Raw genomic sequence first — 14,573 nt, 5'->3', positions numbered from 1 at the left:
ACACCCACAAACCACAAATTCATCACCCCATCGCTTTACTGTGTGCACAGCTTCCTAATGTGGTAAGATTGGTTTGCTATCAAGTTACAATTATTTTCCATCGTGTGTAAATACTAACACAATGGATAACACTTAAAACATGTAAATGATGTAAACTAAAAATAAAATAAAGTAGCACATTGCGGCAGATTTACTATCTTTCAGACTTACATACAACTTGTGCGCCAAACACTGAACCAAGATTCTGCTAATAAGTCAACTAATAGGTGATCTATGCTTAGACTAGACAAGCTAAGTATGTACCCAATTATTAAACAGCATGAGCCACTGTGGTTAACCAGGTGCATTTTTAGCCTGTCTAGTGCAAGTTTAAACTGTCAAAACATTATTTGAAGAATAAAGAATAATGTAAACAATAAGTGAGCTAAAGATATAGGTTTGAAACATACATTTATTACAAAAATCACTGGTTATGTTCACACAATGCAAGAGATTTATCAGACTGGTGTAAAGTAGAATTGTCTTAGTTGCCCCAAGCAACCAATCCGATTCCACCTTTCATTCCTCACAGACTCTTTAAAAAATTAAAGGTGGAATCTGATTGGTTGCTAGGGGCAACTAAGACAATTCTACTTTACACCAGTTTGATAAATATCCCCTTATGTCTTTTTTGCCCATTTTACAGACTTGTTTTTAAATTTTACATGTCTGTTTTAAACAAATGACAGCCATGATTTGCATGATTAGCCCTGTGAAACATAGCCTTTTGATGGACTTTTATGCTGAACAGGAATTTAGTCCTTCCACCCATTAGACTCCATGAGAATATGAAGTCACTTGGGAATGTTGTGTAATGATTTAAACAGAATATCCAAAGGATTACTTCATTTCTATTAACGATCATCACATTTCTTTGTGAGATGATCCTTCAGAATAATATTACTTTATTATTAGTATTATTTGTCTTTTATTAATAATTAAAGGGGTTGGCCACTTTATAGTAGAATTGTTCAGTGTACACTATTAGTAGATACTCACTGTACTCACTGTATATACTGACTGCAGCTCCCTGTGTACCTCATAGAGCTAAAATCAGGCTCACATGCTCCTCCATGTCTGCCATTTTATGGACAGAAACAAAACAGAGCAGGGCAGCCCAGCCTGGAGGAGGGGAGTCTGATATGAGGTAAATAGGGAGCTGCTGTCAGTATATACATTGAGTACAATTACTAATACTTTACACTGATTTATTTTACTATAACGTGGCCAACCCCTTTAACCATCTAATTTTTTTTAACAAAAAGAGAGCATCACTGTCTAATGTTTCCTCTACCTTCATGTTCTCCTTGAAGTGTGTCAATATTTCAACTATCCCAGTATTTTATTCAAATATGAGGCGTGCTATTATAGTAAATTAACGTCATGCAAGATAATTTTTAGAATACAGAATACGTTTGCGTATTTTTGACACTAGGCACTCATAAAGTTGTTGCCTTCAGTTTAGGAGGGAGGTACTATATCTCAGTTTTCATCATAGACATTAATCAGATTTAAGAGCAAATCTGCTTTGTCAATTAATAGGAAGGTGATGATCTTACTGGGAATGCAAGACATTTCCTCAAAACTCCCTCTATCTGCTTTTTCAATATTCACATTACTACAGGTAGCTAAAATTGGCAGTCAAGCAATTTGACCCCTACTGTATATGTTACACTTCTAAACTTTATAACATGCATAAAACGGATTCTACAGCCACAACAGAAACAAACAAAACTTTATTTGGCACAAGTGGATTGAATTAAATGGGTGTAAAGATCATCACATTTATTTTGCTAACATAACATCATTCAGCAAGTACTTTCATTTCAGTGTGTCTTTTCCCCTTGGACTCTATCTTCCCCACTATCCTCTAACATAGCCAAACACTAAGGAGCCAAGACCTGATTACCGCTGCACAGTTTACGAGACAGTAAATTGGATACTCCTGCCATCATAGCCGTAGGGATGGATAGGTCCAGGGGAATAATGAAGGTTACATGTCCTGCTTTCCTGTGTTCAGATTATTGTTGTCTTAAAAGAGTTGATTTACAGAACATGTAAAAAAAACAGACAAGCTTATAACTAAGAATTGCCAGACTCATTTACATGGGAGCTCTAGCTTAAACAGAAATATAAGAAAATAAAAGAATTCCACACTAATTGGTCAAACAAGTAGGAAAATCAGATCCATGTAACAAATTATTCTAATATCTGAAGTTAATCTAAACAACTATAGTCTAAATCTAAAGCCAACATGCACAGTATAAAACTTAAGAAGTGTGTACTGTACTGTTTCTCTGTAAATGTCAATATACAGTAGCCATGCAGATAGCAATGTGGTGTAACGTTTATATAATGTCCTTATAATTATTATATCGATAGGGTTTGAAGGGGGTCTTAAAATGCTTTGACATCCCCACCTGATCTGACTTGGGACCAGCTGTTCACAGGCACCCAATTGTTGTTGTATACAGCGTGGGTCATGTGATGGGAGTGTGATTTGAAATCCAATTGTGGTCAGAAGTCCACCTGGAACCTTTCACATTGTGGTTTGTTTGTGAGCCCTTTTTCTATGGTAAAAGTGGACCTAAAAGTGGACCTACACCTTTGAAAGCTGTTGGCCAAATATTCATTTGGCCAACAGCTTTCTCACCCATATACACATGAAGATTTTAAATAGGGAAAATGGTGGTAAGCTGCTGCCAGACAGCTCTGGTGGTGGGTTATCTCTCCAAAAACAAAAGGCTCGCACAGGTAAAATTCAGCATACACGACTCTTCTCTAATTAAACATCATCTGTCGGCAGGAGGGTCACGATTCCCCAATACCCATTAGATGGTAAGCCAGTTCTGTCAGAAACAGCAGGTTCAGCCAACCTTTTACTAATGTATATGAGACCTTTAAGCCATGACCATATAGTACTGACTCCTTGGCTCCCAACTGTTTTCTACTTCTCAGCCAACTCAGAGTTTTCAGAAAAGCTTTGTTATTATTTCATTGAAATTTTAGTTTCACCATAAAACAGATGCTGACAGATCAAAACATATTTTACTAATGTATACTAAAATAGATAGATAGATAGATAATGAAAAAATTTACTAAATTGCCACCTCTCTAAAATGAAGACTAAGATATTTGATGTTATTGTATCCTTTATCTATTTGGAAATTACTCTACTCTCTACTTTATAAACTGCTAGCGGTATGCCTTTTTCTTACAGCAGTTTGAGATATAAGTAGAACCATCTTCTACCAAATTCTGTATGATCTGCTTGGTTTCCACTCCATTCACCACTGCGTGAATCGAATCAAGTGGTAAGATAAAGGTTGATGCAGAAATCAATGGATAACAGAGCTTTCATCACCCGCATTCCAAAGGTAGCAACTCGACAGGTTATTGCTATTCCTCCTCCACACAGTTTCACACCATTAGGCCTTTGTTGTGAAATTGCTTTGGTTGTTTCTACTTGCAGGGATTCTAACATGATGGTGCTGACCTCAAGGTCAGCCACTACTAGCTTTGAGTTCATTAAATAAAGTCTGAACACAGCAACTGTACTGCAAGTCCCCTGATGCAGGTATGGTATGGAAGCTTGGGGATAAGATAGGAGATGAGGGAAAAGTAAACGCGTGTTTATTTCATATAAGCCTATGTTTGTGGATATTGTGGAGCTTTTGAGTAAAAAAATATAAAACTGGTAATGCAAAGATCAAGTCAGACGTTATTCTTTTTTTTTTTTTTTTTTTTAAAGGTTCAACCTTGGTGTAAGGTGTAAGGTGCCTTATTCTAGATATGACCAGCTATCGGCTCAATACAAATTTCTGATTTTAAAACATAGGCTAAACCTCTGGCTCAATTCTGTAGTTAAAAAATGTAGTTAGTAAGTAGAATTCTTTAAAAGGAAAAAGTGAAATGTGAACACAATGGACTTCACAAATGGCTGGCAAACATCTAAAATGTCAAAGTCAAAGGTGAGCCAAGGCTCATCTTTGGTACAGTTTGGTGCAAACTTGGGTTACAGTTTGCTATGGAAGATATTTCTTTGTAGTAAATGATATGGTACGCATGTGCCTAATGTGCCTATGTTACAGAACTGGTTGAACCTTCTCAAGACCTGGAGTTTGCGTGTTTCCCCATGCTAGAATAGTATCCTCCATTTCCAAGCCATGCTAGGCTACCTGGTTCTATAAACCAGGTATTTCATTTGCATATAATGTTATACTTATTAAGTACATTTATTAAAAGACTCAATTCATTCTATCCCAAATGTGTTCACATAGAGGTGATATACTGACAACAGAGAATGTGTAGAGGAGATTGTTGGAAGTTAAGTGATGTCATTCCATATGCCAAACTGGAATAGTAATCATTTTCTAAACATAAATTTATTTAAATAGATTAGAGATCTGAAACTACGCTATACAAACAAACACCTGACTGAAAAATATGAAAACTTAGAATTCAACAATATATATGGATACATCATTGTCACATTCTCGCTAGTATTTCTTCACTACATGGCGCTGAATATGAGAAGCACTATTTAATAAGGATAATTTGTGGCATAGTTCTGAGCTTTGTCGCTTGTATCTGTTCTAATGAATAGTTTATTATAGAGAAAGAAAACCCCTGTCCTTTCTGTTATTTGTGTTGGCTGATGGATCACGAGGCCTCAAAGTGTGACATGATCTGGCAGCCAAAGGGACAGTATTAATGGGAACGAACACACTTGTGCTTTATGTGCACAACTTCCTTAGCAGCCAGAAAACACCATGCCTCAAATCTCTTGTCACACTGCCCAGCTACATCTGTCTTACATAAACATAACCAAGCCTGCATTTAGGGCTTCCAAGGGATGGCTTAGTGTTCTGAGAATTTCTTCTGCCAGTAAACACACCTTTTGTTGCAGCTACTGCACTAATGTGTTATCCCGACATTTGCTACACTTTGCTCCTATTGGCATCATAAATCAAGCATGGACGTCTTAATCTCAGTGTAAGAATATGCATATATTAAAAGCATTTATAATTCATCATTTTGTATAGGTATGGACTGAATAACAACTTTACTTTTGGTTAAGGATATAATACAAAATTTAGCCTTCCTTAAAGGGAAACTTACACCAAAACTATCATTTCTCATGTGTACCTCAGTCTGTGATTTTTGTTGCTGTACCACTTACATATATGTGAAGGAGTAAGAATGTGCTGTTTTAAGTGAAATAAACGAAGTGGCTTTTACTCAGTCTGTGTAAAAGTGACAAAGATCAGCTGAGCAGCGGGAAAAGATCTGATCCTCAGCGGATCAGGTCTTTTTAGCAGGTTTTAAAATTTATTATTGTTGGCCACACATATTACTGTATAAACAGGGGATGAGGCCAATAACATAGTAACATCGTTAATAAGGTTAAAAGAAGACAAGAGTCCATTAGGTTCAACCTAGGGAAACTCTACTGTGTTGATCCAGAGGAAGGCAAAAACCCCCATGAGGCAGACGACAATTGGCCCATCACAGGGAGAAAATTCCTTCTCGATTCCAATGGCAACCAGAACAATCCCCGGATCAACGTATCACTGGAAATCTAGTGCCCATAACTTGTTATATTATATTTTTAAAGAAAAGCATCCAGGCCTCCCTTGAACTTATGTAATGAATCAGCCATGATAACATTATATGGCAGAGAGTTCCATTGTCTCACTGCTCTTACAGTAAAGAATCCGCGTCTGTGCTGATGGGGAAATCTTCTTTCCTCTAGACATAGAGGATGCCCCCTTGTCATGGTTACAGACCTAGGAGTGAAAAGATCACTACAAAGATCTCTGTACTGTCCATTCATATATTTGTACATTGTAATCATTGTAACGATAAAAGATAACTGACAGCACAGATATGTACATATGTACAGTATACGTATATGCACACTTGAATAGTACATCTCCCACTGCACTGCACTCTGGAGAGGAAAAAAGATTTTTTTTCTATTCAAATCAACTGGTGTAAGAAAGTTACACAGATTTGTAAATGACTTCTATTCAAAAACCTCTATCCTTCCAGTACTGCATGTATAAAACTACAACAATCATGTAATTTGGTGGTACTGATTTTGTTAGATAATTGGCGAATTTAAAATGTAGTTTTTTTTTCCTCTGAAATGTCAGCTGTGTGTACAGGATTATCGTTTTAGCACAAACTTAAAGGGGTTGTCCAATGAAAAATATAATTTTTAAAAAAAAAACAACTGGTGTCAGAAAGTTATATAGATTTGTAATTTACTTCTATTTAAAAATCTCCAGACACCAGTTTATTTGAAAGAAAAAAAATCACTGGACAACCCTTTTAAATTTATATTTTTTTAAAAAAAAATCTACATAACTATAATTTTCAGTGTTTTGGTTGGGGTCCTCAGAGTCCCCATTAATCATCAGAACTAGAAGGAAGAAGTACTCAGCTGAGCACTTCTTTCCACGTCTCTCTGCTCCCTGCAGGACACCAGAGTCTATAGATTGTTCATGAAGCTGTCTCCTGCAGAGTAGAGATATATGAAAAGAGAAGAGCACAGATAAGTGCTTCTTTTATTCTAGCAATTGGTGGGGGTATGAGCACCTAGACACCGACAGATAAAAACTTTTGTCACATTTTTGAATGTAACATTTTTTTTTATTTACATATTGTTTTTTCCTATCTTTTGTACCAAAAAGTCCATTATTTGGCTGTTTTACAGCTCAGTGGAAGTCAAAAAACAGCTGTTAAAGGACTAATTGTATTATTTATAGCTGTTATTTAAGAAAAAGTAGGAAAAACATTATTTATTTGTTATTTTGTGTAGAAAAGCTGAAAGTGAACATAGCATAGGGCTATCCTGTTTTCACAGATTGTTTGGTGGTCCAATCAGAGAAATTAATCTTTTTCTTCATAGCACAGAAAATGAGAAAGGAATTTGAATCTTAGGTTCGTGGAGGATGCCATCTTGTGTAGTTGTAGTCTGAAGCCAGTCTCTTGATGTTTTGTAAACTATTTAATGTAATTTCATAGTTGGAACTTAACTTTAATGTAAGAAACCAACACAATCTAAAGTGTAGACTACAGGCCAGCAAAGGCTTATCACGTTAAGGCTGGGTTCACACTATGTATATTTGAGGCTGTATGTTTGAGGCTGTATAGCAACCAAAACAAGTAGTGGATTGAAAACACAGAAAGGCTCTGTTCACATAATGTTGTAATTGAGTGGATGGCCGTCATTAAATGGCAAATATGGCAGCCATCCACTCAATTTCAACATTGTGTGGACAGAGCCTTTCTGTGTTTTCAATCCACTCCTGGTTTTGGTTGCTATGAGGACCTGACATGAGGACCAAATACAGCCTCAAATATACATAGTGTGAACCCAGCCTAATACTGTATTCCTTTAAGAAAAGAAGGAATTTACTAATGTTATGTCCAGCTAGTCTATGTTGTCCAAAGTCAGCAACAAAAGTCTATTTATGTAGCTAATATACTGTATGTGACACTTTTTTTGACAGGGCGCAGTAAATAATACCCTCTGTGATCAAAGAAAAGGGATTGAAGGAAGGTGCCTATTTTAATGTATCTGTTGCAAATAATTTCTAGGTATAGGAAAATAATATATCTGCTGAATTTGCTGAGCATGGAAAAAGCTTTAGTAAAATAGAAAGTGAGGTTGTAAAACATTGGCATGACAAGGTGAAACTGACAGATTTATTTCATCTTCAGAAACAATGGAAAAAATTGTAAAGCTGATATGTTAATGTGCTATTTGTAAAGCGGTAAGAAGATGGCATTTAATTTTCCATTGTTAATAATAACAGTCCATTACAACACAAAGATTAGTAGTTGGAGTAGTTGGTTTTTAACAGTAGTAGTTGGTTTTTAACAGTTTCATTACTATGTGTATAGTATAGAGAAGCTTCATGCAGTTGTTTGTATGAAATCTGTATCGAGTAATCCCTGTCTCTTTGTACCATGGCAGTAGGCATGCCACATTCCAGCATACACTGCATATATATATGACACCATAAGGGAAGTACTTCATTCATAGGCACAAGACCTTAAAGAGGTACTTCGAGAAAAAAAAATTGTGAACTTTTGTTCATGAAAAAATAAGACATTCACTGAAAATAAGACATAGCTCATCTTTGGGAACAAAAATTGATATCACACCCTGTCTTATTTTTGGGGAAACAGGGTAGCTGGGTGTGCATTATACCAGGTCTCTGGGTGTACACTATACCAAGTAACTGTCTGTGCCTTATACCAATTCTCTGGGTGTGCATTATACCAAGTCATTAGGTCCTGAGTGTTGATAATACCAAGTCACTGGGTGTTGTGAAAACATTTCCTATTATCAATCAATGTGTGCTTAGAAAACATTTCCTATTTTATTCAGTGGGTGGTTTAAATACAGTTGCTATTATCAGTCAGTGGGTGCTGTGAATTCAGTGTCCATTCAAAACAATCTGTGGGTGCAGTGCTTGAAGTTAACCCTGAAGTTGAAGTTGTCCCTACTCAGTGGAGTTCCTGCAGGGGGGTGACATCATTCAAACCGTAGTCATTACAGACATACAAAAGATTGTTTTCCTCAAACAGAATCAGCAATCGGCAGAAATCACACATCATCTGCCAATGGTTTACCTGGAAATTGCAGTTCTGCTTCAATATGCCAGAATGACAAGGAAGTCAGATACCGTGCTTCTCACTTGTTACAGCCCATCCAACATGTGGAGGGATGAGTTCCACCACATCGGCACATTGACGATCAGTCAATGTTGCAATCCACTCTTGCATTGAATCTGTGGGAGGGTGTAACATGCCATGTACAGATGTCTGAAGTGGGTACAAACTTTCCACGCCATCTTCAGGAGATCCTTCAGTCCTGGAAAGGAGTGGAGGAACTTATGCAAAATAAGTTTCAGCATGTGACACATGGACAGAATGTGCGTGAGCCCTCGTCTGGAACTCTAGACGTTTCCGCTTAGGTGCACCTGATGCAAGACAGACACAAGGAGTTGCCAGCCTTCTTTAAATTTCAGTGTTTTGGTTGTTATTAGGTTAAACACTATGTAAATGAGCAAGGGAGTTCACATTTAGTTAGTTATATTGGTTATTATTAGTATATTGTAGTGTGTTTTATATAGTTTATTTAGTAGTATATAGTTCATTAACCCTTTCCCTATAACTTATTCTAGCTAATTTGAGATTGGTCTCTCATGACAAATTGTATTATCCTGACTTGCAGAGACTGAGTAGCGAGATGCTACCTGCACCTGTTGTTTTTTACAGGCATGAAGAGGCATGGGGGTCCAGGTTCTTCCAGGCAATGGGGTGGTGGCACTCCATGTGCTGACACATTTTGTAGACATGACAGGAAATGGGGCAGAGGAAAGTCCTGCTCTTGGCACAAATTGGTGTTAGCACTGCTTTGTTAGGACCCTTCTGATGATTGCTGGCTCCGGGATTGACTACTGACTGCCGTGGAGCTAGAACTTTGAAGAATCTTTTCCACAATGCCAGTCTGGCCAGTATTCACTTCACCACTGAGTCTTAATGAGAGCTGTACCCTTTGTCCAAGCCTGTTAGGATGGCCACTACCACAACCCCATGTTCCACCACTTGCACGCCCATGACTGCTACCTCTCCCGCTGCTATTGGCCGAACCCTTAAAAGGGCCACACTTCTTTAGACACTTCAACATCCTTGCAGAGGACAATGTATTGCAACACAAGGGGAGGTGAAAGAGTATTTGAAGGGTAATTGAAACATGTTAAATGGTTTATTACCAAGGGATACAATGTGTTAGGTCAACATAACAGGAGGTGCTGGAGGCAAAAAATGAGCTGCCTGAATACTGGTCCCAATTTAACCTAGGAGTCAAGAGTGGTGTGACCTCTATTTGGTGTTGCTGCTGCAGCACCAAGAGGGAGGTGACGGCTTACCTAATGAGCAGCGGACATTTGATCAATTGAAAAATGTTATTGATTTTAAATTGAATTGAAATTGAATTTAAAAAAAAATTAAAACTATAATTCAATTGAAATTGCATTAAATAAAAAAAATTCCACTATAATAAAGTACAAGATGTCATGAGAAAACAATCTCAGAATCACATGGATAAATTGTAGCATCTCAGAGCTTCACCCAAGGTGCTGGAGGCACACGATGAACTACCTGAATACTGGCCCTAATTTAACCTATAAGTCCAGGGTGGTGTGACTTCCATTGAGCTTTGCTGCCACAGCACCAAAGTGGGAGGAAGGTTTACCTAATATGCAGTGGACATTTAAAATAAATTAATAAAATTAATTAACTTAAATTGAATTAAAATTGACATTACAATTGAACTAAAATTGAAATAAATTAAATTAGGTTGAATTAATTAAAATTGAAATAAAATTGACACTTAAATTTATTTGACTTAAATTGACTGGGGAGACAAAGGTTTCCACACAAGGGGAGGTAAAAGGATATTTGAAGGGGATTGAAATGTGTGAAATGTTTTATTAGAAAGATTTCTGATTTTATGCCTCTGATACAACAATGCCCACTGCTGTCCTGGGAGAAAATTGATATTACACTCCTGATCCACCAAGGTCCACTGCTGTCCATGGCAGAAATAATAATAATAATAATAATAATAATAATAATAATAATAATAATTGACTGACTGACATTTCTATTGACTTTTTTATTGTCATTTTCCAGTTTTTGAGACTGTTACAGCAAGATCTGTTGAAAAAATGTTCCTCTGTAATAGTTCCACTATTGTAGCTGCTTTAGATTGGCTGTTTGAATAAAAATGTTTGCATATGATTTGCAATTCCGCCCTAATATATGCGAAGCTCACAAAATGAATTTTCAACTGATTTGCTCATCTCTAGTCTTCAGTATAAAACCTATCAGGAAATACTTAAGGATCTAAATCTATATAGTCTTGCGGGAAAAGGGGGCATGATCAAACCTTTAAAGTGTCACTGTCGTTATAACTTTTGAAATCTAAATCAACAGTAGATGTGATATAAAGCAAGTTTGCTATATACATTCATTATTTTTTTTGTTATTATCATGCTGTAAAACAAAGCTGTATTTACCAGAAATCCAGGTCCAGTCTCCTGCAGATTTTCAGATTTGTGCTGGTTAAAAAGAAAAGACTAAACACAGGCTCAATGTGTCACCGCTCAATGTGTCCATCAGTCACATGACTGCCTTCTCTCTGTGAGCGCTCAGATGGCCTTGGATACACAGGACTTCCTGTTTTCTGACTATTTGCTGTTTTTTGAGAAAAAAAAAAGAGTCAGAAAACAGGAAGTGCCGTGTTTTTCATGACTGAAAAAAATAATGAATATATATTGCAAACTTGCTTTATATCACATCTACTGTTGATTTAGATTTGGAAGTTATAACAACAGAGACACTTTAAATATGTTAAAAGACTAAATAAAGTTCAAGAGGGAAGTATTTTTATATTTTAAAAAATGTATTCAAGAACAAGGGGACACAGTGAGAGGTTAGTTGGGAGAAAGATCAGAAGCAACATGAGAAAATATTACTTTACAGAAAGAGTAGTAGATGCTTGGAAGAAACTTCCAGCAAACACACGTGACATAGGCTATGTTCACACAGCATTTTTCTACTCTGGTGTTTGTACATTATTCTAGTTTGGGGTTACTAATTGGCCTTTGGATGAGGCTTAATTGAGAAGTCCATTAAATTTAATAGTAAAAATGGAGAAAGAACAGTGACAAAAGAAAAATTGAGTATGAACAACTAATAAAAAACGTCCGCTGTCTGCAAAAGACGTTCCGAAAATAATGATCATGTTAATTATTTTGACGTATGTGGTAAAAACGTCCATTATTCAATACATTGTGTGCATTGGACGTCCATCTTCTCATTGACTTCAGTGCATTGCATTGCAATCAGTTAAATCGTGATAATAACGGACATTATTTCAAATTACAAAAGCGGAAGTATTTTCTCTATTTTTCACATTGTGTGAACACAGCCATAAACACATGTCTATACTAAGAGAATAAGAAAGGAAATTCTAAATAGGCAGACTAGATGGATCAAGTGGTCCTTTTTTTGCAGAAAATCATCTATGATGATTATCTTTCTATATGTATTCTGTCCAGTTCCAAATGGTGCTCCCTGCTGCCACCCTTGGGAGCCAGTCTCACGGTGTAGTGACGGGGAATAGACCTAGCAACAATGCCCTGTCTGCAGCACGGTGACAGCGCACTGTTGCAGTGTTGTGGAGCTGTGCGCTGGGAAAAAAAGAAATTAGAGAGCTTTAAAGTGTCACTGTCATCATAGAAAACTTTTGACATTTCATAGAGACACGTCAAATGTTTTGATTGGTCCAGGTCTGAGTGTTCAGAACACCGCATTGCAGCACATCGTCTCCCTGCTCTGTATCAGCATAATCAGTCGGGCTCCATAGATTTACATTATGAGCTTGACTGATCACGTGACACAGAGCCTGGAGAGGGCCGCGCTTAGCTCAGTCATCTCCCACCTTGTTCTCCCGATCAGTACAGGTTTGAACACTTAGACATGAACCAATCAAAACTTTTGTCATATTCAAAGTTTTCAATGATGACAGTGAGACTTAAAAGCATGTGCTCCACTATTGTGTTTGACACTATGACAACACAGAGAGGCCTGCTACCAACCTTCGCTGAGATGATATGGCAATGTAGTGTAATGTGGTCACTCTCCCACACTCTCTGGCTCATAACAAATTCTGGATTACCAGGCATTTCATTGGCGCATGATTCTTACGCATATTATGTCCATCTGCTTTTTTTTCCAGACAATGTTGTTTTTATGCCTCCTTATCATTACTGATGTTGCCTTATATATGATCAGTGTTACTATATATATATATATTGATGGCTTGTATTGTTGTGTTTTACACACATGGATCATATGCTTTCTGTCTGGATTTTATCTCCATCTTTTCATTCCCTCACTATGTGGAGGATGCTCATCCACTTTCTACCTCTACTACATTGATTGGTCCTATCTTATGTTATAACATATTTATACCCCCTCTAGCACTTATCTTCTTGTATGTTTGATAAAGACTCTTTGAGGTAGAAATGTCACTATTTTGTACATGTAGAAAAAAAATAGATTGAAGATGTTTGCACAGCTTTGGATGCTGTTGGAATTTCTCATCTTTACATATATACTTGCCTTCATTTGGCATTGCTTCCACTCTAGCGTGCATCCACCTCTCTGATGATGTGGAGCCCAGCAGAACCTCAAAAAACATAGCGTGAATATAGCCTTGCACACTAGATTTTCTGCATGCAAATCTGCTGAGGGAAATGCACATCTTATCTGCCCTGGGTGAACATACCCTAAAATTGCAGTTTGCACCAGGAGATATAGGAAAAAAGTATACTGGTGTAATCCATACCTAATCATCCTGTCGCGTAACATATTAGCTCAAGGACAACAAATGTTTTTTTGCATTTTTTTTTTAACATCCCTTTTTACTTTTTTCTTTACTTAAAGGGGAACTACACATAAGTTCAATTAAGTACATTAAAAGTTATATAGGTGTGTCTATATAATGTATTACCATATCTGTACGGTTCTGCCACACTGGTAGCTAACATCTAGGAAGTGAAGAAATGGCCTCTGTGCCAATCCACATTGTCTCCTGCTCCCACTGCTCTCCATCCTTAGGAGAAAAAGATTCCATGCCTCTGTCTCACATTGTGTGTGTTTGCTGAGCACAGGCTGATGATGCAGACAGGGGGCAGGGCGTGATCTCACAGGAGTCTTGGCTGGATCCTCCAATCTCCTAAGTGATTCACCATCTCTGTCCAGCCAGAAGTAGGTTCTGCCACTTCACTGATTGTGCAAAAGTGTGCTGTGAAATTAGGGCTATGTTCACACATGTTGGAATCTCATTACAGTACTGCAGCGTATTCACAAGAATGATGCAGTAACACAATTAAATAATGCTAAACGGCTGAGAGGATCAGAGCCTGCACTGCCAATCCCACCTGCAGAAAAAACAAGGCATAAACAGTATATCCCATGTAAGATAATATGGATAAAGTCCTTATTGTGGGGCTCAACCTCAAAGATAAAAGATGCTTGATAATATTATGTGCATGGAGATGAAAAGAAAAAAAAATGTAAAAAGTTCTTTACTTTATTCCAATATTGGCGTTACAAGTAGAGAATACAGCGTGCTGTGTAGTGTTACAGGTAGAGAATACAGCGTGCTGTGTGGTGTTATAGGTAGAGAATACAGCGTGCTGTGTGGTGTTATAGGTAGAGAATACAGCGTGCTGTGTGGTGTTACAGGTAGAGAATACAGTGTGCTGTGTGGTGTTACAGGTAGAGAAAACAGCTTGCAGTGTGGTGTTCAGGGCCGGCCTTAGGGGTGTGCGACCTGTGCGGTTGCACAGGGCGCATCACTCCTGGCCAGCTGGGGGGCGCTCTGGCAGACAATCAGCTGCACACCTAACTGGTCTGGCAGAGATATGTTCTGTCTGTCA

The sequence above is a fragment of the Dendropsophus ebraccatus genome, chromosome 2, assembly GCF_027789765.1.
Source record: "Dendropsophus ebraccatus isolate aDenEbr1 chromosome 2, aDenEbr1.pat, whole genome shotgun sequence".
NCBI classification, from domain to species: domain Eukaryota; kingdom Metazoa; phylum Chordata; class Amphibia; order Anura; family Hylidae; genus Dendropsophus; species Dendropsophus ebraccatus.
Note: the sequence above shows the minus strand (reverse complement) of the source record.